Here is a 27,966-nt window from a genome sequence, read left to right on the forward strand (position 1 = left end):
TTATCTAATGAGATAGGAAAGTTAACATGGTGGGTTTAGAAAGGAAGATGAGTAGTTCTGTTTTAAACATGTTAAGTTTAAGGTACTGGCACAATAACTAGTGGAAGACATTGTGAAGGCAAGAGGAATTATGGGATTAAGGATTAGCGGACAAGTCAAGGCTGGAGAGGTAGATTGGGGAGTTATTCTCATAGAGGTGGTAACTGAGTTTCCCATTAGAGTGGGCACATCAGTTAATCAATCAACTTTATTGAGCATTTAGTGTGTGTAGAGCACTGAACTAAGCACTTGGAAGGGTACAATATAACAGAATTGGTAGATACATTCCCTGCCCCTATCAAACTTACAGTCTAGAAGGAGTAGCATGAGAAGAGTAGGCAACCCAGAGCCTTGTGGGAAACCTACAGTCCAGGAATGAGGAAGAAGGGGAGCCAGCAAGCAAAATTGAGAAAAAATGGTTAGAGAAGTTGAGGGAAAACCAGGTTGGTATCATGGCAGCAAAACTGATTTAAATGTACTTTTTCCCAATTCTGATCAAAGATTAATATTTCCAGTGAAAAAAACCTCCAGAAATATTCCCACCCCATAGAGACAGAAGGCTTTCTCTGCTTAGTTTCCAATTTTCCCAACTTCTAAACCCCACAACTGCCCCTGAAAGCATTTCCACAAAAACAAGCACTTAAATAACTCTATAACTTCCCATAGCAATTTTTCACACATCTAGTATACTCTATATTAAAGCACTAACCCATATACATATTTCCTTTTCCTTCTTTCTCCTATATGTCATTTTGTGGGGGTCTGCCTTCCCCACACCATAGTAAGCAACTTCAGGGTCCTTAATACAGTGTTTTGCACACATGAGGTGATTTATGAATTCTGTTGACTGATGGATTAATTAAAAAATAAAAATCAGTGTTGCCAGTCAGAACAGTCCATCTCCTTAAATAGAAAAATATAAGCTCACAAGTCACCTATCAGTAACCTATTGCTGACATGATCAGGACTATCTGATGCAGAATATTTAAAAAGTTGAAAAATCTGGCACAATGTATTGCCAACAACTTTCCATCTATTGCTATTATCACTTTTACTACTATTATTTTTTATCACTACTGAATGTTATACTTATGCCTTCATTCCATAGTTATACAGCTGTCTTCCCCACTAAGAGCTCTGTTTCCATTTTTATTTCTGCTTTTATTTTAATTGCCTAAAAATGAATATAATTTATTTCTCTTGTTCTAATACATTGTGCTTTACTAAATATCTGAAGAGCTATCTCAATCTCAAAAAAATTAAAATGTCACAATAATGATGAAAGGTTAGGTTTGGGGTATTAATAATAATGATATTAAAAAGAATTGTGGTCTTTGCTAAGAGCTTTCTATGTGCCAAGCACTGTGCTGAGCACTGGGGTAGATACAACACAACCAGATCAGACACAGTGTCTGTTCCAGATCGGGCTGATAGTCTAAGTGGGTTGGAGAATGGGTAATTAATCCCTACCTTGCATATGATGAAACTGAGGCAAAGAGAATTGAAGTGACTTGTACAAAGTCACACAGCAGGCAAGTGGCCTAGCCACTGATTAAAACTCAGGTTCTCTAACTCCCAGGCTTATGCCCTTTCAACTGAGCCATGTTGCTTCTCTTGGGACAGCTACAGAAGACAGCTAGTTCTGGGAAGACAACTCTGCAGAACTAATGCGGAGCCCAGCCTCTAACGATGATGAGAAAGAGGAAGTCGAGTTTCAAGATGTTTAAAGGGGAAAAAAAAAGATGCATTGGAAAGTGAACTGGGAGTTGAAGAGTTATTTCACCTTCCTTATCCTAGGAATCATCCTTGTACTTCTGTTAAGTCCACAACCAAACCAGTGAAATCTGATTTTCCACCTAAGAGGTAAAGCAACAGGCTAGAAATAGTTCCAGCTAATGGGATTTGAATGGTCCTGATGACTTATTTCTCGGCACCCTTTCTCTTTGCGGACCAAAATGAACCCCAGATCTGAGATCCTGTGACACTCATCTGATTTAAGCTTGGTTCCAGACGTTCATTCAGAAAGTAGCACATTAAACTGGCTAATACATAGCCATCTTCAAAATTCATAATATTCAGTTCTGTGAAACAGTGAGACTCTGCTCTCACTGCGGATCACACATTGTTCCAGAAGGAAACTAAGGCAACTAAGGCTGAATGTCCCCAAAATGTCTGCTGCAGTCCAGCACTGCCCAGGTGTGTGAGGGGTTGCGGGGAGGCTCTCTGAAATGCTATTGATTCCTCAGGGCCCTGGGAGGAGGGGGAAAGTGGGAGAGGGAAGATGGAGCTTCAGTGTCTCAATGTACACGAATCAGGGTACCAAAAGAGAGCAGGAGGGATCAGACTAGCGAAAGAGGCCTTTCCCTTCTGCGTCGTCTGCACACATGGGCCTATGCCCTTTGAGCCCTTGATATCTACCCCACCCTCAGCCTCACAGGATTTATGTGCATATCCAAAATTTATTTATTAATTTATTTTAATATCTGTCTTCCCTCTAACCTGAAAGCTCCTTGTGAGCAGGGAATGCTGTTGTATTATACTCTCCCAAACACTCAGTACAGTGTTCTGCACACAGTAAGTGCTCAATAAATACCACTGATTGACTGATGATTTCATAAGGAAGCAATATGGCCTAGTAGAAATAGCATGGTCCTTGGAGTCAGAGGACCTGGGATCTGATCCTGTCTCTGCCACCTGTCTGCTGGGTGACCTTGGATAAGTCACTTAATTTCTCTGTGCCTAAGAACCTCACCTGTAAATGGGGATTAAGACTGAGCCCCAATGGGACATGTACTGTGTCCAACCTAATTAGCTTGTATTTACCCCAGAGCTTAGAACAGTGCATGGCACATAGTAAGTGCTTAAGAAGTACCATTATAAAAAAACCTTTCCATGCATACACCTATATAAGTATCACCATCTCACCACTTCAATCATAGCTAGGCTTTTGACAAAAGGGATATTTTGACACGACATCTTAACAATGAGTAAAATGATCTTCTCTGTTCAAACTCCAGGTTTCTCTACGTATTTCAAAGTAGCAGATTAACAAAATAAGAGGTATCAGCCTGTAGAAAACAAATGAGGTGAAAATTGCTTCATTTGCCTGAAGTCCTTCCTATAAACAAGATGTAACAGCACAGTCAACATCAAAAGGAATGTGTGCAAAAACTTTGTCAGAGTGAAAATCAATAGGGAAAAGTGAGACCATAGTTTTACCTCCCTAGCACCACCTGATCAGATTTTCTCTCATCCTAGTTATCCAAAACCCTGATTTGAAATTACGACCATCTTCCCTGGTCTCTCATAGATAGTCTAACCCTAAACTCTTACTCCTAATTTGATCTTCTGACCACCATTCCCCCTGGACACCAAAGCACTAATTATAATATCTCCGGGATCTAACAATGGGTCAGGCCACTGTTCCACTCAAGGCCAGTGTTCCGCCTCCAACAATGGCGATGAAGATGTTTAGAGGAATTGAATGCTGCTTCTTGTCACCTATTTGGAAAGTTATGAATATTCTAATACTCTTTTTCTCTCTAACATATCACTTATCCATAGTCCATGTATCAACTTAACCCTTCTTGAGTTTTCCAGCATCCTTAACTTTCTCTTAAACAACCCATTATGGATTTCTTGTACTCTAATTATACAGACAATGCTCAGGAGACCAACCTATCCCAATCCCTTAAATACTGTCCATTTGCCCAACTCCATTAGCAGGTACCCCAGCACTAAACTGAATTTAAACCACATTCTTACCACTTAAAAAAATGGTATTTATTAAGTCCTTACAATGCCAGGCACTATACTAAGTGGTGGGTATATACAAACTAATCAAGTTGGACAAAGTCCACGTCCCAAAAGGAGCTCACAGTCTTACTCCCTACTTTTTACAAATGAGGAAACTAAGGCACAAGGTCACACAGCAGCCAAGTGGCCAGGATTGAAACCCAGGTCCTCTGACTCCCAAGCTCATTTTCTGTCCATTAGGCAAGACTGCTTCTCAAACAGCCCAGAAATAGTCTTGCCACCCAATCAGCATTTCCCAACATTCCAACAGGAGGCCACACACCATTCCTTCCTGCCCTGAAGCACCATACATTTCTCCCTTCCCTCTCCACTCCCACATTAACCAGTGCCCCCCAGCACCTGCTCTTTCCCTGAATTGGAGAGCACGTTTAGGAATGACTATGCCAAAGCAGCTGAAGATACTTTGACAATGTTGGGAGAGGCTGAAAGTTGAATGGAAGCTGATCTAAGGGCTCCTGGTAAGTAAGAAAAGATGGTTGGGGCTCCAGAGTAATGTACCGAAGGATGGGCATGAACAAGAATGCAGTTAATCACTTGCGGGTCACTGGAGAATATTTAGGCAAGAGAAACCACTATGTCTGATATGACTGCTGTGCACTTAGTACAGTGCTTGGCATATAGTAAGTGCATAGCAAATGTCAATATTATTAATAATTTTTATTGGCATTTGGGGTATCAAGGCAGTGTCTGGAGGACTTTGGAGAGGGGGCAAGTGAGTACAAGATGTAATCATCCTTAGAATAATAATAATAATAATAATAATAATAATAATGATGGCATTTGTAAAGCAGTTATTATGATGATGATGATGGTATTTGTTAAGTGCTTACTATGTGCAAAGCACTGTTCTAAGCGTTGGGGAGGTTACAAGGTGAGCAGGTTGTCCCACGGAGGACTCACAGTTTTAATCCCCATTTTACAGATGAGGTAACTGAGGCACAGAGAAGTTAAGTGACTTGCCCAAGGTCACACAGTAGACAAGTGGCAGAGTCGGTATGGGAACCCATGACCTCTGACTCCCAAGCCCGAGCTCTTTCCACCGAAAGGTACAGGGCAGTGGGAAATATGATTGCGGCTCTGGAACAAGGTTGGGAGGCTCCAGAGGAAGAAGGACAAGAAAACAGACTTATCCTTTTTGATCCATGTTCACCCCAGTGACTTTCCCTGGATGATTGAATCACATCTGTGACTTTAGCTTTCAGTTCATTTTCTTTCACTTAATATTTTCTCCTTCTAGATGCTTCCCCAGTTTAGTACTATACTTTGGGCTGATCGTGATTGCAGTCTATCAACTGATTCTGACATTGCCTTTGGCACCAAGCCTTGGGAAGCCCATATAATTTACTTACGACTAGCAAAATGACTCATCCTCCTGCCTGCCTACTGACATAGAAAACTGACTTTTCCCCATCATCCCATTTGTGAGAACTCACCTTCAGTCCCAAGCCTTCAACCTTGAATTAATTTTCCCCTTCAGAGTTTATTTGTTCTTTTTATTGTTCATCTTCCAAAATGGCAACAAACCAAACTTTCTGTTTACAAAAGCATAAACCTTTTTCAGATAGACTTGTGTTTCTTTCTTTCTAATTCTTTTGCAAAATGTATCATGCTAGTATTTTTTAAAATTAGGGAACTAAGAAGGCATTGCTGGATTTGACTTAAAAAGGAGAATTTAGCAGTATTAGTGAGTCTGTGATAGGTCCATGGTAAAGATGTCATGTGTACTCCCATCTACTCTCAATCCATCAATCATATTTACTGAGCTCTTAGTGTGTGCAGAGCACTGTACTAAGCACTTGGGAGAATACAATAGAACAAAATTGGTAGAGTCATTCTCTGCCCACAGTGAGCTTACAGTCTACTTCTAGGATTATAGGCTTCGTCAGGACCATAAGACTCAGTTGGGATCTTTTCTGCTCTTCCCTCAACACTGGAAAGAAAAAAAACTCTGACCCAGCATGGAACCAGCAATTAGACCAGGGATGCATGAAGAACAATTTTAGTTAGCTCAGTTAACTCCAGAACTGTGCAGGCTCAGAGGTAGTAAGAAATGGAGGGCCTTGTTTTCAACAGAAAGATAATCAAGTGTCATTTGCTGACTGAGACCTGGAAGATGGTTAGTGTAAGTGAGAGGACAATGCTTTTACCTTGGGTCTTTTTGAGTCTAACCACTCTAATTCTGGGATGAAATGGGCGATGCTCCAATTTCCAATAGCTGATGGGTTCTGTGCAATGCAGCAAAGATGCAGGAGGCCCTAAGTTTATATTGCATAAAACAATAGAAATTGATACAATATAGATTTTCCTGACACTTTTGCTCTAGTAAAAATTCAGAAGCTACCAATTCTGGTTTTGTGCAATTAACTGATGGTGGCAAAATATTTAATAGCAAGATAAATGGTTTGCAGTGCTGCCTGCTTTCTGTGTTTTTTATTTGGTCGAAAAAGTCTTGCAATCACACATCACTTTAAAATTTCCCTGCACATCTCAGTGGTGAGGAGTAACAGATATAATAAAGAATGTTTAAGACCTGTCAGAAGGAGCAAAAATATACAAAAGAGCAATATTTGGTGGTCTAATTTTCAGTGCAAAGCATTCAATGTTATCCGATGTTGCATGACGGAGCTGGATGTAATATCTGAGACAATTTAATCAGCACACTATATTGGAAAATGGAAGACATGGGTCACATTCTCTGATATCCTTCTGACTAGGAATAATTTGTCGCTGAGGTTTTAGTTTTTTGGTTTGTTAAATACTACCATTTGCAACTGGAAAGGGACAAGGAGACAAAAGAGAAAAAACCACCAGGCACTACAAACATTCACCACAACAACACAACAAGGGATGGTGTGTTCAATGTGATCATGACTGTGGATACCACACTCTCCTTTTCAGCAACAAAAGCACTCAATGTTGAAGTTCACCATGAGTGGTATCATTTTTTAAAGCAGAGGACAATTTTTGGTCTGTCCATCCATCCATACATCCATCCATCCTCAACTTTATAAGCATGTAGTGGAAATTGTTTAAAGGGGTACTGAGATCCTCAGATGAAACACACTATTTGAAAAACTTAGGAAGGAAAAGAAATGATCTTATACAAATGAAAGACAGGGAATAAATAGCTAGATCCAGCTAAATGTGAAAGGGCAGTGAATTTTTAGTACAGAATGTAAAAATCTAGTCCTTTGCTGAAGACTGGGGTTGAGGAGGTGAAGTAGAAGAAGGAGCCCATGCAAGTTGAAGTCACTGTAAGTATATGCCCAGTATACTCTGAACTGTTTCCACATGAAGGAGTCCATGGATTGGCAGATTAGTAACAGGAACCAGAACCACCTGTGGTCTGCTCAGGGCTCCCAGGGCTTCAATACAGTGCTGCTTTCCAGACCAAGACTGAACAGCCACACGACTCTGGGGCTGGAGAAGGCCCTGACTTGCTGCCATTGCCCTCCCATGCTGCCCCCCAACACTGCTCACACACACTGCTCCAGTCTGGGGTGGCATTTCTGCTTTAGTTGTCCACACTCTCTGGTTCAATCAATCAATCGGTGGTATTTATTGAATACTTACTATGGGAAGAGCACAGTACTAAATGCTCCAGAGAAATGTTCCAAATCCAGGATGAAATCAGGTGGTGGCAGTAGGGAGCTCTGGAGAGTGTGTGACTTTGTGTCACATCATTATGATGCTGTGATGTTATAACATTGCTCTCCATCCAAGCTCCTGGCTTCCCTGCTGGGACTTTTATCTTCACCGCTATCAGTGGTGAGGTTTTCTGACCAAAGATCCACTTAAGGCATCTTGTGTGGTGGGCAGGCCCATCAGAAATCCTGAAAAGAGCTGATTAACATGGTCAGCAAAGACCAGAGCGGTTATCCTGGAAACTGCACGCTGGGCTGTGGTGCTTCTGCACGGTATCAGTATCATGCTGCAGTCACTAGGGAACGGACTTTTCCAGCAGAGCCATTTGATCATCATCACACATTTCAAGTCCCCTTCTTCCCATATATCCCAAGCGCTTAGTACAGTGCCCTGCACACAGTAAGCACTCAGTATATACCACGGATGATGATGGTGATGATAATGATGATATCCTCCCAAAACAATGAATGCCTTTGGAATCATCCGAATGTCAGTGTTTAGCCACTTAGCTATTGGAAGAAGAGTTTAGTTATGCTGCTTAGGAAATGTCTCCTTAAGGATAGGGATCATGCCTACCGACTCCACTATAGTCTTCCAAGTGCTTAATCATAATAATTATGGTATTTGTTAAGTGCTTACTATGTGCCAACTGCTGCTCCAAGCACTAGGGAAGATACAAGGTAATAATAATAACAATGGTATTTGTTAAGTGCTCACTATATGCCAAGTACTGTTCTAAGTGCTGGGGTATATACAAGGTAATCAGGTTGCTCCACATGGGGCTCACAGTCTTAATCCCCATTTTACATATGAGGTCACTGAGGAACAGAGAAGTGAAGTGATTTGCCCAAAGTCACACAGCTAAGTGGCAGAGCCGGAATTAGAACCCATGACCTCTGACTCACAAGCCCGGGCTCTATCCACTAACCCATGCTGATTCTGCTTAAATTAGTTCAGTGGTCTGCAGAGAGTAAACGTTCAATGAATACCCTTGATAGATGGACTGATTGATTCTCTCTTTGCCTGGAGTAGCTTAGAGCTGCTCAGCCTGTGTGGGTGAGAAGGGGAGGACAGGCACGTTTCTCGTCCTGTAGGAAGAGGTAGAGGTGCTGTGGGCATTTCTCCACAGTCATTCCCCTGTCCTTTTAAAAATTCCCCTGCCTAAGAAAGACTTAGGCCCACAGGAGAGCAGAGCAGGGAAAGCTCAGAATCCTTTGGACTACTCAACCACCCTGCCCCATTCCAAACTCCAAATCTCCTTAAGGCCCAGAAACACACAGCCTTGGAGTGAAGAAATTATTTCATTTCCTTGCTAAATGGCATATTCGAAAATACAACAATTTCTGAAGGGGTGGGTCTCAGATCTCCTAGTTCAGTGGTTCTGTCTTCCCCTGTGCAATCATGAAATGGGGTGTTTGATACCCTGCTCCAGGAGTGGCTGCAGGGAAACACAAGGCACTCAGGAAGATGGAAAGATGTCCACAGTCAAATGGGAAGCAAATCTGGAGTTGGAAAAACGTCTGTTTATTGTTATATTGTACTCTTCCCAGTACTTAGTTCAGAGCTTTGCATACAGTAAGCACTCAATAAATATGATTGAATGAATGAATTGTTGTTTGTCCATACAAACACATTGTGTTTTCCTGTTTTCATAAGGGAAAGCAGCATGGCCTAGTGAAAGAGCATGCACATGGGCATCAGAGGTCCTGGGTTCTAATCTCAGGTCAATCACTTGTCTCCCGAGGGACCTTGGGCAAGTCGCTTCACTTCTCTGTCCTTCAGTTACCTTATCTATAAAATAGGGATTAAGATTGGGAGCCCTCTGAGGGACAGGATCTATGTCCAACCCAGTTGTCTTGTATCTACCCCAGTACTTAATACAGTAACCTGGCACGTTGTAAGCACTTAAATACCATAAAGTTTCTTTAAAAAAAAGAATGAACCACTTCCTCTCAGAATGTGCAGTTCCTGGTCGCAGGGGTTGCTGCTTATTTATTTGTGGATTTGGGGCATCGGCATCTAATTAGAACTAGACTGCCTTAACGAGGGTTCCCAGAACAGTCTTTCTCCCTGAGATCACTCCCAGTGGAACTGACACAGCCAACTGGTGGATACCCAATCCAGTTCCTTTCGTCACTGGGGGCACGCAGAAAGGCAAGGTTCGGGGGTCTAACTATGATGTCAGATTCGACATCCAATTCTACATGACAATTAATTACAGTGCTCATTCAGAAAAAGATTAGTTGTCATAGCAACTGCCATCTCACAGAGCAGGTTAGATACCTCTGTGCAAAGCACCTTCTCTGCACGGAGACAAATATCAATTTGTCATGTGCGCCTCAGGGATAATTGAGGCAGTGCTTCAAGGAGAAATGATTCTTTACGCAGACAGCTTTTCTCTCCTGCAATGGTGTATTGACTCCACTTTGTGAAATGACTTTGTGTTCCTCTTTCCCATCACCTTTCTCAAAATGCCGCCCAATATCTGACTTGACATTGCTCCTTTTCGGTGTCAGTGGCAGTGGTGTTTACCGAGCATTTACTGTGGGCAAAGTATAACATCAGGCATTTGGAGAACAGACATATGAAGTAAGGCAAGATCACTGCTTGCAGGAAGTTTACAGTCCAGTGGGAAGAAGCAATAGACAAATCTCATAATATTTGTTAGCTAAAAGAATGGGAGAAGATGTAAAGAAGAGACCAGAGGGCACAAATAAACCAGAAGCAAATAGATCAATCAATGGTATTGACTGAGCACTTACTGTGTGCAGAGTACTAACCTAAACACTAGGAAGAGTACAATATAATAGAGTTAGTAGATACATTCCCTGCTCACAGTGAGCTACAATCTAGAAGGAGCTAGAGGGATGGCATGACCAGGGAAGTGAGGGTGTCATTGGAGAGAAAGTGGAGGAAGTGGCTCAGAGGATGTTCTCTTTGGGACCCACAATGTTCTGGACAAGGCTAATATGCTATAATCCCAAATATATAAAGGGGACCAGGAAGAGGGGAGGGAGATAATAATAATAATAATAATTACAATGATGGTATTTGCTAAGCCCTTACTATGCACCAAGCACTGTTCTAAGCACTGGGGGAAATACAAGGTAATTAGGTTGTCCCCCGTGGGGCTCACAGATGAGGTAACTGAGGCCCAGAGAAGTTAAGTGACTTGCCCAAGGTCACACAGCTGACAAGTGGTGGAGTCAGGATTAGAACCCGTGACCTCTGACTCCTGAGCCTGGGCTCTTTCCACTGAGCCACACTGCTTCTCAATGAATGAGATGAAGTGAGTACTCCAGGTAAAAGTCTGGTATTTCTTTTAACAGGAAGAAAAATGTCATGCTTGTATTTAGATGAGCCAGTAAAATACTAAATAGGTATCCTTTGAAAAAAAAAAAGCTGTGAAAAAAGGAAAAACACTTATTTTCTCAACTCCCGGGGAAAAAAATAACTTTGGCAGAATTAAAGCCTTGATGTGCTCAATGGTAAAATTTTGTGTCTTAAGGCAAATTTCCATACTCTCCTAGTCTGTTGGTTGAACTATCAGGTGAAAGCCACTGAGGTTGACACTGAACAGTATTTGAATCTGACATTCAATTTTGTTGTTTTAAAGAGTTAGATAGTTTGTTCTTTAATGTGGTAAAACATTCAATTCACCTAAGGTATGCATGCACTGTAAATTGAGGGGCCCAGATGTCAGAAGCATTTCAATTCCTTTGGATTTTGTCGGCCAAGTCAAAACGAGAAGAAAATTTAGGACTGTCTGATGCAAATGAAAGGGCCAATCTTGGAAGAATCTTGGAGAGAAACTCAGCAGCTTTCCTGCTATCACCTTTCCATTTGCTTTGAAGGTTTGCCTACAGGGATTTGCATCATCACTGTTCAGCCAACTCTGAACACAGGGCTTGTCTTCAGATGGTTCGAATTCCCACTGTACCTGCATAGGTAGCCGACTATATGGCACTTACAGAGGGCATTGAGGTAAGAATCTCTGGGATTGTTTCTAAAGCTGGGTAGTGGTAGGGGGCTCCAAAATCATTAGTTTAATTTGCAAGGGAGACTTCCTGCCTGATCATTATCATCAATATTATTTATCAAGTTCCAATTTGAGCAGGCATTTTTGTTTTTTGCTGGTATTTCTTAAGCACTTACTATATGCCAAGTACTGTACTATGCATTGGGATAGAGACAAGATAATCAGGGTGAAAGCAGTCCCTGTCTTACATGGGGCTCAAGTGAGAACTAGAACAGGAATTGAATCCCTCTGTTCCTCACCTGTAAAATGAGGATTCAATACCTGTTCTCCCTCCTACTTAGATTGTGTGCCCAATATGGACCTGATTATCTTATATCTACCCCAGCACTTAGTACAGTGCTTGGCACATAGTAAATGCTTAACAAATACCACAATTGCTATTGCTAATTCTCATTTCACAGATGAGGAAACTGAGGCACAGAGAAGTTAAACAAGTTGCCCAAGGTTGCCCAGGAGGCAGTGGCAGAGCTGGGATTGGAACCCAGGTCCTTTGACTTCCAGGCCTGTGGTCTTTCTGATAGGCCACACTCCTTCTTCATACTTAGGTTTTCTCCATACCACTTCCCCCCATATACCAAAACATCCTAAAAAGGGAAACAGCAAACATGGACCATGCAAATACAGATGCAGTGTGACATGAGATGAGTTCCTGAGCCTAGTTTTCATTTATACTAATCATATTTATAATAATAATTATTATTGTAGTATTGAGGGCTTATTTTGTGTCAAGCACTGTGAAAAACCCTGCAGTAGGTACAAGACAATCAAATCAATAAATAGTATGTATTAATCATTTAATGGGGGCAGAGCCCTGTACTAAACGCTTGGGAGGGTACAATATAACAGAGTTGGTAGACATATTCCCTCTCCGCTTAGGAGCTTACAGTCTAGATCACACACAAATCTATATCTTACACAGGCCTCATAACTCATAGAGAATGTGAGCAAATATTTTAGCCCCATCTTACACAGGCACAGAGAGGTCCAGGTACTTGTGTCAGTTACCGAATCTGTAAAATGGGGATTAAGACTGTAAGCCCCATGTAGGACAGGAACTGTGCCCAACCTGATTAGCTTGCATATACCCCAGCACTTAACAGTGTTTGTTACGTAGTAAGCACTTAACAATATTATCATCATTATTATTATTGTTATAATTATTGCCCAAGATCACACACAGCAGGTGAGGTGCATAGTTCTATTAGAACCTGGGTCTCATTTTCCATTTGAAAAAGCACTATGCATCTCTACTACTGAAAAAGGAAAATGAACGTAGCAAGTTTTTTCATTCATTCAATCAATCGATCATATTTATTGTGCAGAACACTGTACTAAGCACTTGGGAGAGTACAATATAACAAAGTTGGTAGACATGTCCCCTGCCCACAATGAGCTTCATGATATTTTCTCAACAAAAGTCTCATTTCTGCTAGTATCTTTCATTACTACTGCAATTCATTATAAACCACTCAATCATACTGAAGTGGTGCTGCAACTCTTACAAAGTCAAAATGATGCATACCCAGAATTCACTGTGGATATCATCGACACTTTGGAAGATTTTTAATAGATTTGGAATGAATTCTTTGGTTTACAGTATAAAAAAACTTATGAATTAGCCCCTGCTAATATTAAGCACCACAATTGAATTCAAAACAGAGGGAATTCTTTTGAAAGGGAAAAATCTCATTGAACCTGATATCAGGTGATAAAAGCATTCAAAGGGTGTCCCCAGCCAGGGGTAAGGCTGAAAAAATAGATGAGACAAAAGTAGAGAAAGAAGAACAAGAAGGGAAGATAAAGTAAGAGTGAGGCAGAGAGAAAGAAAAGAGAAGTAGTATGGTCTGGTGGAAAGAGCATGGGCCTGGGTGTCAGAAGACTTGGGTTCATTCATTCAATCAATTGTATTTATTGAGCGCTTACTGTGTGCAGAGCACTGTACTAAGCATTTGGGAAGTACAAGTTGGCAACATATAGAGACAGTCCCTACCCAACACCGGGCTCACAGTCTTGAAGGGGAAGACAGACAACAAAACAAAACATGTGGACAGGTGTCAAGTCATCAGAATAAATAGAAGTAAAAATATGGAACACTTCACGAATTTGCGTGTCATCCTTGTGCAGGGGCCATGCTAATCTTCTCTGTATCGTTCCAATTTTAGTGTATGTGCTGCCAAAGCGAGCACTCTAATCCTGACTCTACCACTGCCCGCTGTGTGACCTTGGGTAAGTCACTTAATCTCTCTGTGCTTCAGTTTCCTCTTCTGTTAAATGGGTATTAAATACCAGTTCTCCCTCCGCCTTACACTGTTGAGCCCCATGAGGGATAGGGACTTTATCTCCCACTGTAGTCAGTACAATTCTTCGCTCTACTTAGTTAACACTTAGAAAATACCACAATTTTTCAAAGATAGGGCAAGGGAAAGAAAAAGAAAAGGCACAGAGAGACTACAGGAAGAGAAGAAAGGGACAAAGAAAGGGTACTATGGAGGGACAAAATCCTTACTGAGGTACTGGCAATGAGAATACTCCAGAGATGAGGCTGGTGTGGTAGCAGTGGTTACACCAGATGGCAGCAATGGCCAGGGTCTGGTGGCAATCAACACAGCCCTCCAGCCCCCCTATAACTGGGAATTGGAATTTCCTGATGACGTTAAACTGGCTATGCTGGAGAAATCCCCTCGTTGGCCCAGGACTGCCAGCTGAACTGTGCTGGGAATGGCTGTGGCTGATGGTTCCAATGAGAAATAAGGAGTTCTCAGAGATCCCACCTTAGGATGTTCATTCATTCATTCATTCATTCAATCGTATTTATTGAGCGCTTACTGTGTGCAGAGCACTGTACTAAGCACTTGGGAAGTACAAGTTGACAACATATAGAGACAGTCCCTACCCAACAATAGGCTCACAGTCTAGAAGGGGGAGACAGACAACAAAACAAAACATATTAACAAAATAAAATAAATAGAATAGTAAATATGTACAAATAAAATAGAGTAATAAGTATGTACAAACATATATACAGGTGCTGTGGGGAGGGGAAGGAGGTAAGGCGGGGGGGGATGAGGAGGGGGAGGAGGGGGCTCAGTCTGGGAAGGCCTCCTGGAGGAGGTGAGCTGTCAGTAGGGCTTTGAAGGGAGGAAGAGAGATAGCTAGGCAAGATGTGTGGAGGGAGGGCATTCCAGGCCAGGGGGAGGACGTGGGCCGGGGGTCGACGGTGGGACAGGTGAGAACGAGGCACAGTGAGGAGGTTAGCGGCAGAGGAGCGGAGGGTGCAGGCTGGGCTGTAGAAGGAAAGAAGGGAGGTGAGGTAGGAGGGGGTGAGGTGATGGACAGCCTTGAAGCCGAGAGTGAGGAGTTTTTGCCTGATGCGTAGGTTGACTGGTAGCCACTGGAGATTTTTGAGAAGGGGAGTAACATGCCCAGAGCATTTCTGCACAAAGATGATCCGGGCAGCAGCATGAAGTATAGACTGAAGTGGGGAGAGACAGGAGGATGGGAGATCAGAGAGGAGGTTGAGGCAGTAATCCAGTCGGGATAGGATGAGAGATTGAACCAGCAGGGAAGCGGTTTGGATGGAGAGGAAAGGGCGGATCTTGGCGATGTTGCGGAGGTGAGACCGGCAGCTTTTGATGACAGATTGGATGTGAGGGGTGAACGAGAGAGCAGAGTCGAGGATGACACTAAGGTTGCGGGCTTGTGAGATGGGAAGGAGGGTAGTGCTGTCTACAGTGATGGGAAAGTCAGGGAGAGGGCAGGGTTTGGGAGGGAAGATAAGGGAAGATAAGGGTTTGGGAGGGAAGATGTTGCATGTCACGACATGACACCGCAAACTGGACAGTCTTGTCCAAATCAGGACAGCAGGATAGTACAGAACTCAGTGCTTAGTACAGTGTCTGGCACATAGTAAATGCTTAACAAACACCATTTAAAAATAAAAATCAGATTACCTTAACACAATTTTTTTCTTCACTTTTTTCTCTGTGACCCCATTCAAACTCTCCTAGAAAGTCAATCCTTTAAGTAGTAGTAAATATATTTATTAAGTTTTTTTACTGTGTACAGAGCACTGTACTAAGCACTGGGAAAAAAAGTCTACAGGTCAGAATAAGCCAGAGATCTTGTCCTTCGAGAGGCTCACAATCTATGATTGTGCTTTAAGTGTTAATTAATGTAGTAAATTCTCCTCAGTATACTTCCCTTGAAACTGTAGTCATTGTGGACAGGGAATGTGTCTACCAGTTCTGTTATATTGCATTCTCCCAAATGCTTATTACAGCCCTCTACATAAGCGCTCAATAAATACCACTGGTTGATTGATACTTCTTAGCAAAGATGGATTTCTAATAGGTTGCAAGCCTTGGATCTTCTTGATCCTACCAAGTTCAGTGAGTTTCTGGTTTGCAACACCCACGGAGTCCTAGAATTTTGTGTCAGAGGAGGTTAATCAAAATAAGCCTGCTGCTTCTATTGCCCGAGGGGGTGAGAGTGGACAAGCTGAACTAGAGTGTAGTTTACTGAAAAGCTCCTTAAGGGCAAGGACCTTGCCTACCAATTCTACTGTATTATACTGTCCCAAGCACTTAGTATAATGCTCTGCACAGATCACACACTCAGTACCATTAACTGATTGACTGGATGATAGACTTCTTGAGGTAAATCTGCATGTTTTCCAAAAATGTATCAGCTACAGCAGAAGTTCATGTTTGGATGACCATCATGAATTAGGCAAACTATTCTAGGTTGGCATTCCCAGCTTTCCTCCTGCTTAAATCAAATGACTGGAAAGATTGGCCTGGGGGAGGAGGTGAGAGTGAGTTCACAACTGTAATGAGAGAGGGCCTCAGAATCTCCCTATAAGGTCCTGTACATGGCCTACCCCAGTCCTATTTCTACTAGAAAAGGAGGGATTGGGCAGGCCGGGCTACTGGTGGCCCTCTCGTCTACAGCAGTGGCTTCTGTTTATCCTGCGGGCAGGAGTAGTGGTACTAATATTTATTAAGGGCTTACTATGTGCAGAGTAGTGTAGTAAATAAGCACTGGGAAAAAATATACAGGTGGGTGGGGAGGAGGTAGGAATGAGGCATCTTTGAATTCCTTGAACCTTCTTGCTATACTGACAATGTGATAATGGTGTGGGATGGAACTGTCCAACAGTTTGCTGGAAAATTCCAGGTAGGTAGCTGGGGGAGTGAATGAATAAACGAAAGGATGAGATTTGGTGGGGGAATTCCAATGGTTCCTTTTTTCCTCATGGCTGCATCCTGAATGCTGCTCAGGATTTTCTGTAATTTCCATTAAATGGAAACTACAGAAAATCCTGGCTTCAGACCCACTCTCTCCCACTCTACTAACATTTGCCTAGATATTTCAGATGCCTATGAGCAGATGGAGCAGCGTGACCTAGTGGAAAGAGCATGGGCCTGGAAGTCAGAAGACCTGAGTTCTAATCCTAGCTCAGACAATTGCTTGCTGTGTGATAACGGGCAAGACACTTAACTTCTCTGGGCCTCAGTTCCCTCAACTTTAAAATAGGGATTAAATACGTGTTCTCCCTCCTACTTAGACTGTGAGCCCCAACAAGGACAGGGATTGTGTCTGACCTAATTAACTTGTACCTACCCCAGCACTTAGAACAGTGATCAACACATTAACACTTAACAACCAATCAGTCGTATTTATTGAGCGCTTACTGTATGCGGAGTATTGTACTAAGCGCTTGGGAAGTACAAGTTGGCAACATATTAACACTTAACACTTAGCACTTAACAAATAACCGTTTTTTAAAAAGTGAGTTAGCATCATTCATGATAAATGTATGTACTTCTACTTAGACTGTGAGCCCCATATGGGACAGAGGATTTGTGTCCAACCTGATTAATTTGTATCTTCCCCAGTTCTTAGTACAGAATACGGCACAGAGTAAGCACTTAATGAATTCCACTATGTGCCAAGCACTGTAATCAGCACTGGAATAGATATAAATTAATCAGGTTGCACACAGTCCCTTTCCCACATGGGGCTTACAGTCCAAGTAGGAGAGGCTACATTTTAATCCCCATTTTACAGATGAGGTAACTGAGGCACAGGGAAGTTAAGTGACTTACCCAAGGTTACAGAGCAGACATGCGGCAGAGCTGGGATTAGAACCCAGTTCCTCTGTCTCCCAGGTCCAGGCTATTTCCACTAGTCCTCCCTACTTCTCAGTTATTAAGTACTATGCAGATTGTTAAATGAGTGAGATTTAGTACCTAGTAAGGTCATGTACCCAATGGCTGTTCAGTAATACACATTTTTGATGATAAGTACAGTTCAGTGCACCAATATTATTTTTTTAAATAAATGAGTAGAAACTTGTTTGGAAAGTAAACCCAAATGGTTAATTATTGTGTTTTAATGGGCAAGTGACAGATGAAAAGAACAAAAAATCCCAAGGCAATGATATTATTTAGTGTGAAATTTAGCTCATGCCGGGCAGCTGTGATAGACCAACACAAAAGCATTACCATGGATCTTATCACAGCTCTGGGGAAAAAGTATTTCAGCTGTGACCTTGGAGGGAAGTAAATAAGAATTGAGCAGATAGGTGATTTCGAGGGGCATCTTTTCTTGAGAAACTGTCATTTGACTTTGTTTCCATTCTCTCTCAGGAAATGAACCACCATCCGGGCCATAGAAATCGGTTTGATGATAGCTGGGTGATAGTTACTCTAGCAATTAAAATGCCACAGTTATAAAGCATTTGCATATTAAGGCAGACAACTTTATTCTACTCAGCTGGAGAAAGAATTAGGCCTTTTTTGTTAGGCCTAATTACTGACAGGGGAAACTCCCCTCCCAGGTAGCTCTTTGGAAAATTTCCCCAGTAGTTTTCCATCCTGTCTAGTTTCCTCCAGTTGCACAAAAGACCTGAGGCCTTAGCAAATATGTTTTATGGTCACACCTGGGCACTACCCTTCTTCTAAGGTGCTGGAAGCATTGACTGATCAAATGCCATGCAAATATCAGAATGCTTGTTAGAGAAAGTTGGGCAGATACTGTTACAGATGGAAAATCTGAGGCAATGAGAAATTTGCGCAAGACCAGATACATGGAAAAAACGGACTCAAAGCCAGACCTCCCAACAACCAGCCTCATATTCTTTCCACTGGGCTACATTATATTGTGAAGTGCATTTTCTCCCTCTCTGCAGTCTCACATTTCTTCCTGCCTTCAAGACATCTCTACTTGGATGTCCTCCCATCACTTCAAACTGAATATGGCTAAAACTGAACTTCTTATTTTTCCATCCAAACCTTGTCCTCCCACTCACTTTCCAATCACTGTTGATGGCATCACCATCCTTCCTGTCTCACAAACCTGTAACCTTGGCATTATCCATGATTCCTCTCTCTCATTCAACTCACATATTCAAGCCATCACTAAATCCTGATAGTTCTACCTTCACAACATCACTAAAATCTACCCCTACCTCTGTGTCCAGTCTGCTACCACATTAATGCAAGCACTTATCCTATCCGGCATTGATTGTTGTATCATCCTCCTTGCTGACCTCCCAGCCTCCAGTCTCTCCCCACTCCAGTCCATATTCCACTCTGCTGTCCGGATCATTTACTTTCAAAAACGTTCAGACCACGTTTTCCCACTCCTCAAGAAACTCCAGTGGTTGTCCATCCTCCTCCACATAGAACAAAAACTCCTCACCATTGGCTTCAAAACACTCAATCACTTTGTCCCCTCCTATCTCACCTCACTACTCTCCTACTACAACCCAGCCTGCACACTTCATTCCTCTAACACTAACCTTCTCATTGTACCTCGATCTCATCTATCTCATGGCCAACTTCTTGCCCACATCCTACCTCTGGCCTGGAATGCCCTCCTTCCTCATATCGGACAAATAATTGCTCTCCCTCACTTCAAAGCCTTATTGTAGGCACACCTCCTCCAAGAAGACTTCCCTGAATAAGACTTCTTCTCTTCTCCCACTCTCTCCTGTTTTACCCTGATTTGCTCCCTTCATTTATCCTCCCTCCCATTCTCCAAAGCATATATATATATATACAGATGTATGTATGTATCTGTAATTTTTTTATATTAATGTCTGTCTCCCCCTCTAGACTGTGAGCTCACTGGGGGCAGAGAATGTGTCTGTTTGTTGTTGTTGTACTGTACTCTCCCAAGGCCTTAGTACAATGCTTTGCACACAGTCAGCACTCAATAAATACTATTGAATAAATGAGTCTTCTCCTGTGGGCAAGCAGCATGGCTCAGTGGAAAGATCCCGGGCTTTGGAGTCAGAGGTCATGGGTTCAAATCCCAGCTCCATCACTTGTCAGGTGTGTGACTTTGGGCAAGTCACTTAACTTCCTTGGGCCTCAGTTCCCTCATCTGTAAAATGAGGATTAAGACTGTGAGCCCCCCGTGGGACAACCTGATCACCTCGTAACCTCCCCAGCGCTTAGAACAGTGCTTTGCACATAGTAAGCACTTAATAAATGCCATTAAAAAATGATATTATCACCTGAAGCCCAAGCCAGAGTCCCCAAATTTCATACTGGAGTTCTTCTAACTGCTTCAATTAGATTAGGCAGTGGAAATAGCTGCATTTGTGCTTGCTTTCACTAGAGGTTCAATCCCAGGTAACCAGACAATTTTATCCCCAAGATGAGCTCCATCAGAACATAATGAAGACTCAATTCAAAGGGTGAGGTAGATAAGATCATCCTACTGCAACTTTCCCAAAGGATGAAAGTTGTGTTCATCCTCAAGAGGGTTATCCCCTAGGCCATTTATAATGGCATCAAATCGAAGAAATGCTAAAGACTTGGGGAAACAAGTTCAACTCCTCTTTCTTAGCATTTTCTAGTGCTCACTATGTGTCAAACACTGTTCTAAACACTGGGGTAGGCATGTGTTGTTAATAATAATTTTGGTATTTGTTAAGCACTTACTATGTGCAAAGCAATGTTCTAAGTGCTGGGGAGTTTACAATGTGATTAGGTTGTCCCACGGGGGGTTCACAATCTTAATCCCCATTTTACAGATGAGGTAACTGAGGCACAAAGACGTTAAGTGACTTGTCCAAAGTCATACAGCTGACAAGCGGCGCAGTCAGGATTTGAACCCACAACCTCTGACTCCCAAGCCCATGCTCTTTCCACTGAGCCACGCTGCTTCTCTGTTAATTTGGTCAGACACAGTCCCTGTCATGCATGGGGCTCACAGGCCTAAGTAGGAGGGAGGACAAGTATTGAATACCCATTTTACAGTTGAGGAAACTGAGGCACAGAGAGGTGAAGTGATTAGTTCAAGGTCAAACAGCGGACAAGTGGCAGAGCTGGAATTAGAATCCAGGTCCTCTGATTCCCAGGCTCATGCTCTTTCCATTAGGCCACACTGCTCCCCCAGGGAGGTTGTGCTATTTAAGGAGTAAACAGATTGAGGATCCAGGTGAAAACTAGGCCCCATATTACTTTCTCTCAAATAGCCAACTGGAGGCTGCCCAGAAAATGACCTGCTGATCTAAGGTTTTCTAGCAGAGAACCATGCTCTGGTCACCTCAGCCATAAAACTGTGGATTGATGATGACTGTGGTATTTGGTAGAAGCTTACTATGTGCCAAACATTGTTTTAAGCTCTGGGGTAGATACAAGGTAATCAGGTTGGACAGAGTCCCTGTCCCACGTGGAGCTCACATTCTTAAAGGAGCTTTGTTCCTAAAATTCTTGCCTGCTTTCTCGCTTGTTGCATCCACTGTCCCATCAGGACCAGGACTGGCAATAATGAGGGAGAGCAAGTGGCAGTTGTCAAGCCACTCTCATTTGGTCCCAAATTATTTTTGCTGGACTGAGGTTTATCTGTTATTTAAGATGGGAGAGCTCATCAACATTACCATCATCATAATCATTTTAATAATAATAATAATAATAATAATGGTATTTGTTAAGCGCTTACCATGTGCCAAGCACTGTTCTAAGCACTGGGGTAGATACAAGGTAATGAGGTTGTCCCATGTGGGGCTCACAGTCTTAATCCCTATTTTATAGATGAGGTAACTGAGGCACAGAGAAGTTAAGTGACTTACCCAAAGTCACAGGGCTGACAAGTGGTGGAGTCGGGATTAGAACCCTTGACCTCTGACTCCCAAGCCCGTGCTCTTTCCATTAAGCCATGCAGTTTCTCTTTTACCTTCCTGATCAGGTTTCTTTGCAGCTCCCCTAACATAGACCATCCTGGATTTCCGATAATAATTTAGTGTCCCTCCCTGGAAAGATTAGTGTTGGAAAGGCGCCACATAACACTGCAGGCACAAGGGGACTGGGAAGAAGAAGAAGAATGTGGATGGCTCAGTGCACATCACATTGCTCTACTTATGGCAGGATAAACCTTACCCATTAAGCTCCCCTCTAGAGTGTAAACTCATTGTAGACAGGGAACGTGTCTGTTTATTGTTATATTGTACTTTCCCAAGCACTTAGAACAGTGCTTTGTACATGGGAGGAACTCAATAAATATGATTGAATGAATGAATGAGCCACTGGTGCCTGAGCAGTGTTCAACAGAATGACAAGGGGCCAGAAAAAGTGCAGTATTGTATCTTCATGGATAAAGTGTGCAAATGTGCAATCACTAGATTGTGCGCTCCTTGAGGGCAGGGATCATATCTACCAACTCTTTTTTTTTTAATGGTATTTGTTAAGAACTTACTATGTGCCAGGCAATGTTTTAAGTGCTGATGTAGATACAGGATAACCAGGTTGGACACAGACATTCATTCATCCATTCAATCGTATTTATTGAGCACTTACTGTGTGCAGAGCATTGTACTATGCGCTTGGGAAGTACAAGTTGGCAACATATAGAGATGGTCCCTAGCCAACAGTGAGCTCACAGTCTAGAAGGGGGAGACAGACAACAAAACAACACATATTAACAAAATAAAATAAATAGAATAGTAAATATGTACAAGTAAAATAAATAGAGTAATAAATCTGTACAGACATATATACAGGTGCTGTGGGGAGAGGAAGGAGGTAAGGTGGGGGGGGGGATGGGGATGGGGAGGAGGGGGAGAGTCCCACATGGGGCTCCCAATCTTTAATCCCCACTTTACAGATGAGGGAACTGAGACACAGAGAAGTTAAGTGACTTGCCCAAGGTCACACAACAGACAAGTGGCTGACTCCCAAGCCATGCTTTGTCACCTGAGCCCCCCTGCTTCTACTGCATTGTACTCTACTGCATGCTCAGTACAGTACTCTGCATATACTAAGCACTCAATAAATACCATTGACTGAAGGACATGCAAAAGATTCTCTCCCAAAATCACTCACAGATAATAATAATAATAATGATGGTATTTGTTAAGCTCTTACTATGTGCAAAGCACTGTTCTAAGCACTGGGGTAGACACATGGATATCAGGTTGTCCCATGTGGGGCTCACAGTTTTAGTGCCCATTTTACAGATGAGGTGACTGAGGCATAGAGAAGTTAAGTGAATTGCCCAGTCACACAGCTGACAAGTGGCAGAGCTGGGATTCGAACCCACAATCTCTCACCCTCAAGCCCATGGTCTTTCCACTAAGCCATGCTGCTTTTTTCTATTGCTATGGTCTTTCTATTGCTGTCATCTTACTATTGTTCTTCCCCCTTCTAGACTGTAAGCCCATTGTTTGGTAGGGACCATCTCTATATGCTGCCGATTTGTACTTCCCAAGCTCTTAGTACAGTGTTCTGCACACAGTAAGCACTCAATAAATACAATTGATTGAATGAATGAATGAATATTGTCAATCTCATCTTTGAACAGAAAGACAACTACCCATTGTTGGAAAGAGTAGGAGAGAGGTGCAGTGAGGCTTGGCTACTAACACCAGTCCCACTGGGAACAAGCATCCAATTCATTCATTCATTCAATCGTATTTATTGAGCACTTACTGTGTGCAGAGCACTGTACTAAGCGCTTGGGAAGTACAAGTTGGCAGCATATAGAGACAGTCCTACCCAACAATGGGCTCACAGTCGAGAAGGGGGAGACAGACAACAATCCAATGAAACCATCTCCCTCCATCTTCATCTCCCTCTCCATTTCCCTGCCAGACTGAAAAATGGAAATAGAGGTGGCTCCTCCCATACCCATTCCAGAGTTTTCTGGAGGGTATGAACAAAGGTGGCATCAGACACAGTTTAATTAGGATTTTTTTTCTAATTACATATTAGAAAAGAAGGTATTATTTCACTCAATTACAGATTCAGTTCTGCTAGAGCAAAATATTTAGTCCAATGGAGAATATCCAGGAATAAAAGGCCTTTAATAAATCCTAAAAAGACACTCTACTTCCTCTTCCAACTACTGCAACTATTACTAGCATTAGTATAGCAATAGCCCCCACAGATGAAATCCACCCCTTCATCCTCAGAGACTTTAGGTCTTCAAAAGTAGAATACATTTAAATGTAGGAAAATTGTATGGCCTAGTGGAAAAACCATGCACCTGGGAGTCAGAAGACCTGGGTTCTAATTCCGGCCCCACTACTGGCTTGCTGTGTGACCTTGTGCAAGTTAATTAACTTCTTTGGGCCTCAGTTTCCTCAACTGTAAAATGAAGATTCAATACCTGTTCTCCCTTCTACTTAAACTGTTAGCCCTGTGTGGGGCAAGGGACTGTGCTCGACCTAATTAACTTGAATCTATCCTAGAGCTTAGAACAATGCCTGGTACATACTTAACAAATACCATTAACAAAAAGACATCAGGTAAGGGCGGCAATGACTCTCAGGATTTTGGATTCCATGTCTGAGACTCATCAAAAAGTTTCAAATTGTTACACCAAAGAAAAGACACACCAGAGACTGAGCAAAATGGAGGTTGCTCTCACTGAAAGAACAGACTAGCTGTATCAAGTTGAGAAAGTGGTGTTTTTCAATGGTCAGAAACCATAAGAACAGATACAACACTTGAGTTCAACGCACTGCAAATGTTCCAAGAGTTGTGCTTGATGAACAGAGAACTCTGAAGCTGGACTGGTGAAGCAGAAGACTGACTAAACAGAAGAAATGTATAAAAGTATAATGTGCAGTTACTTTGAAATGACACAATGGGAAACTGTCTTGTCACTGTGTAGAATGGTCATATATCAGGATTTTCTAGTTCATGTTATGGACATGTCATGTTTGGGCTACCTGAACAAAAGGTAGCAGAAAGACAGATCATTTAGGAAAAAAAAAAACAATCCTGCTAATAAAAACTGAAATCACTTGCAATGAAATCACACAGGAGTCTCAAAACAGTTAGGAATTAACAAAAAGGCAGACGAAGAGGCCCCTGTTGATAATGAATCAGAAGATGGAAGTATGCCCTCAGGTAATGAAATAGTAATTATGAATGAAAGTCAAGAGGATAAACAGTTTGTTCAGAGAGTAGAACATCATTTTAATTCTGCAAACAGTACACTTGGAAGCACTGTCTCCGGGGGCTTAGCTTCCCAAAGATGTAAACCTCTAAAAAGAGCACAGATTTTTTTTAATAATGGGCTGATTAACCAGGTTTAATCTCAAGTTCTTAATGAAGCAGCGGAATTGGAATATGTATAATATAATTTGCTACATTGGAATTGAACAGTAAAATTTATGAAACTAAAAATATTCCTCACCTTAACAATAAATTCCTCCACAAAGTTCAGCATAAGCCAGAATGAAGAACTAGAAAAAAATTAGAAACCTCAGAAAATATCTGATAAATCATGCCCAATAGTTGAATTACCAATCAAGAAAATTAATTTTTAAAGTTACCCTGATAAATATTCCCCTTGCACTGAATGTCGTAAACAAAAATACTCTGTTAGTAAAAAAAAAAAAACCCTACATGCACTCAGAACAACTGTTCACTCCAAATGTTTACCAAGATATAAAGAAAGCCAAGGGAGAAAAATCAAAATCAAAGCTTCCAGAATTTTACTAAGATTTACAATAGTAAAGAGATGAACAATAGTGAGTATAACCTTTGCTCCTAGTGGGAAGGAAACACATCTAGCAACTCTTTTATACTGCACTTTCCCAACTGCTTAGTGCAGTTCTCTGCAGATAAAAAGTACTCAATAAATATCACTGTTTGATTTTATTGATTTTCATTATTTCTACTACCATTTATTAAGCATTTACAATCTTCTGAGCACTTTATTGATGTCTATCTCCCGCCCCCCCGGACTGTGAACTCACTGTGGGCAGGGAATGTTATTCTTTATTGTTGTATTGTACTTTCCCAAGTGCTTATGACAGTGCTCTGCACACAGCATGCGCTTAGTCAATACGATTGAAAGAATGAATGAATGAATGCTCCAACACTGGAGTAATTACAAGAAACTCAGCTAAGACCCAGTCCCTGCCCAACAAGTCTTTAAGACTAAGTAGGCCCACTGAAGATGGTGATAATGAAGTGGTACACCAGCAATGGAAACCCTGCCCGTCCCCCATTTCCTTCCTGCTTTTTGGTCCATTTTGGGGAACCAACTGCTTTCCAGTCACCGGCCGCTGCTGCCCAGCGCAGGTGAGTTTTGACTTGTAGGAGATTGCCTTCCACTCACTAGCCACTGCCCAAGCTAGGAATGGAATGGGTAGGCCTCTTCTCGACTCTCCTTCCCATAGCCAAGACTGGTAGAGTACTGGAAATTCTCCAAGTGCGATCCTGAGAGAGCCAAGCATTGCACTGAGCTGAATAATAATCTTTGCCACCACCAGCAGCAGGAACACAGACACTTACACGTACCCACTGGTATGGCTGCAGCGGGGAGCCCTGCTCCTGAGGAAGACAACCGCTAGGATCCCAGAACAGAAGCAGTGGCAGTAACAGGAAGAGCAGGCAGGTTTTGCCCAGTGCAAGGCAATTCTGGCCACTGTTACCCCAGCACGGCTATACTCATCACTGCTGGCTGTTGGCTTCCACAATGTCATCTCCACCAAGACCCCAGGTGGCTCCTCAGAGTTTCTAGACTGTGAACCCACTGTTGGGTAGGGACCGTCTCTATATGTTGCCAACTTGTACTTCCCAATCGCTTAGTACAGTGCTCTGCACACAGTAAGTGCTCAATAAATACGATTGAAGGAAGGAAGTTGGCAACGGAAATGATTGCAGAAATTGTCAGTGATGGCAGTGAATATGGCCGCACTGGGCGTGGCATGTGGGAAAGGCTGGACTGCCCACTTTGAGCTGCCCCAGGCTGAGCCTTGCCCTTCCATCTTCAGCTGCTATTTCTGGAAATGGAGGGAAGGATGGCACAGACCTGTAAAAAATGCATAGTATGCAGAGCCTGCCCCCACTGATGTTGCGGGGCACCCTGGTAGTATGGGCCTGGGCAACAGTCCAATTATCACCCCTGTCACTTGGCAGCTAAGTGATCTTGGGCAAGTCACTTAGCTTCTCTGTGCTTCAGTTACCTCATCTGTAGAATGGGGATTAATGCTATGAGCCCCATGTGGGACAGGGACTGTGTCCAAGGTGATTAGCTTGTATCTCCCCCAGTGATCAGAACAATGCTTAACACACAGTAAGCACATAACAAATACCATTATCATCAGTATTATTATGATCACCATCCATTGAGAAGTATCCCTGTTCATGACTAAGTTCAGTGTCAAACAGCCTACCCGCTCAGGTTTTTCTTGTAAAGATTACGTCCAGAACAAATCTCTCTTGCCACAGTGAAAGTATATTGTCTCCAGTTCAGTGGGGTTGGAGGTTGGGGATAGCTTGTCACCACAATATGGATGCATGTTTATTCAATCGTATTTATTGAGCGCTTACTGTGTGCAGAGCACAGTACTAAGCGCTTGGGAAGTACAAGTTGGCAACATATAGAGACGGTCCCTACCCAACAGTGGGCTCACATCCTTGAAGAGCAGTAAGTCACCCCTTGACCTTCTCTTCTCCAGGCCCAAAATCCCAATTTCCTTCTTCTTTCATTGGCCATCCAGACATTTTCTAGTCCTCCTCACTCCCTCATTTTCTAGTCAGAATACTGTACCAAAATTACTCTAGAGAGAAACTCTGGAAAATATCTTCAGAGGAGGATTCCATTAAGTGGTATAGTGGGAAGAGTATAGATCTCAAAGTCAAGGGACCTGGATTTTGTCCCACCCCTGACACTTGCCTGCTGTGTGACTTTGGGTAAGTCACTTTACTGCTCTGTTTCTCAGTTTTCTCATTTATAAAATGGGAATGAAATTCTTATTCTCTCTCAGACTGTGAGGTCTATGTGGGAGAAGGACTGTGTTTGATCTGATTGTATGGTATATAATCCTGGCCTTAAACCTAATAATAATAACTGTAACATTTTTTAAGCAGTTACTATGTGGCAGACACTGTACTAAGTGCTGGAAACAATACAAGGTATTCAGGTCAGAAACACTCCCTGCCCCAACCAGAGAT

At 42.4% G+C, this 27,966-nt stretch overlaps 2 non-coding genes across 2 annotated transcripts; both read right to left on the reverse strand.

The window, feature by feature from the left end:
• Positions 1 to 13,618: 13,618 nt before the first annotated feature.
• LOC119931148 lies at positions 13,619 to 13,725 on the reverse strand. The gene has a single exon (XR_005452005.1). It is a non-coding gene; the product is annotated as a U6 spliceosomal RNA (small nuclear RNA).
• Positions 13,726 to 26,098: 12,373 nt separating this feature from the next.
• Positions 26,099 to 26,236, reverse strand: LOC119931165. Its single transcript, XR_005452022.1, has one exon. It is a non-coding gene; the product is annotated as a small nucleolar RNA SNORA7 (small nucleolar RNA).
• Positions 26,237 to 27,966: the final 1,730 nt, after the last annotated feature.

This window comes from Tachyglossus aculeatus, chromosome 7 (assembly GCF_015852505.1).
Source record: "Tachyglossus aculeatus isolate mTacAcu1 chromosome 7, mTacAcu1.pri, whole genome shotgun sequence".
NCBI classification, from domain to species: Eukaryota; Metazoa; Chordata; class Mammalia; order Monotremata; family Tachyglossidae; genus Tachyglossus; species Tachyglossus aculeatus.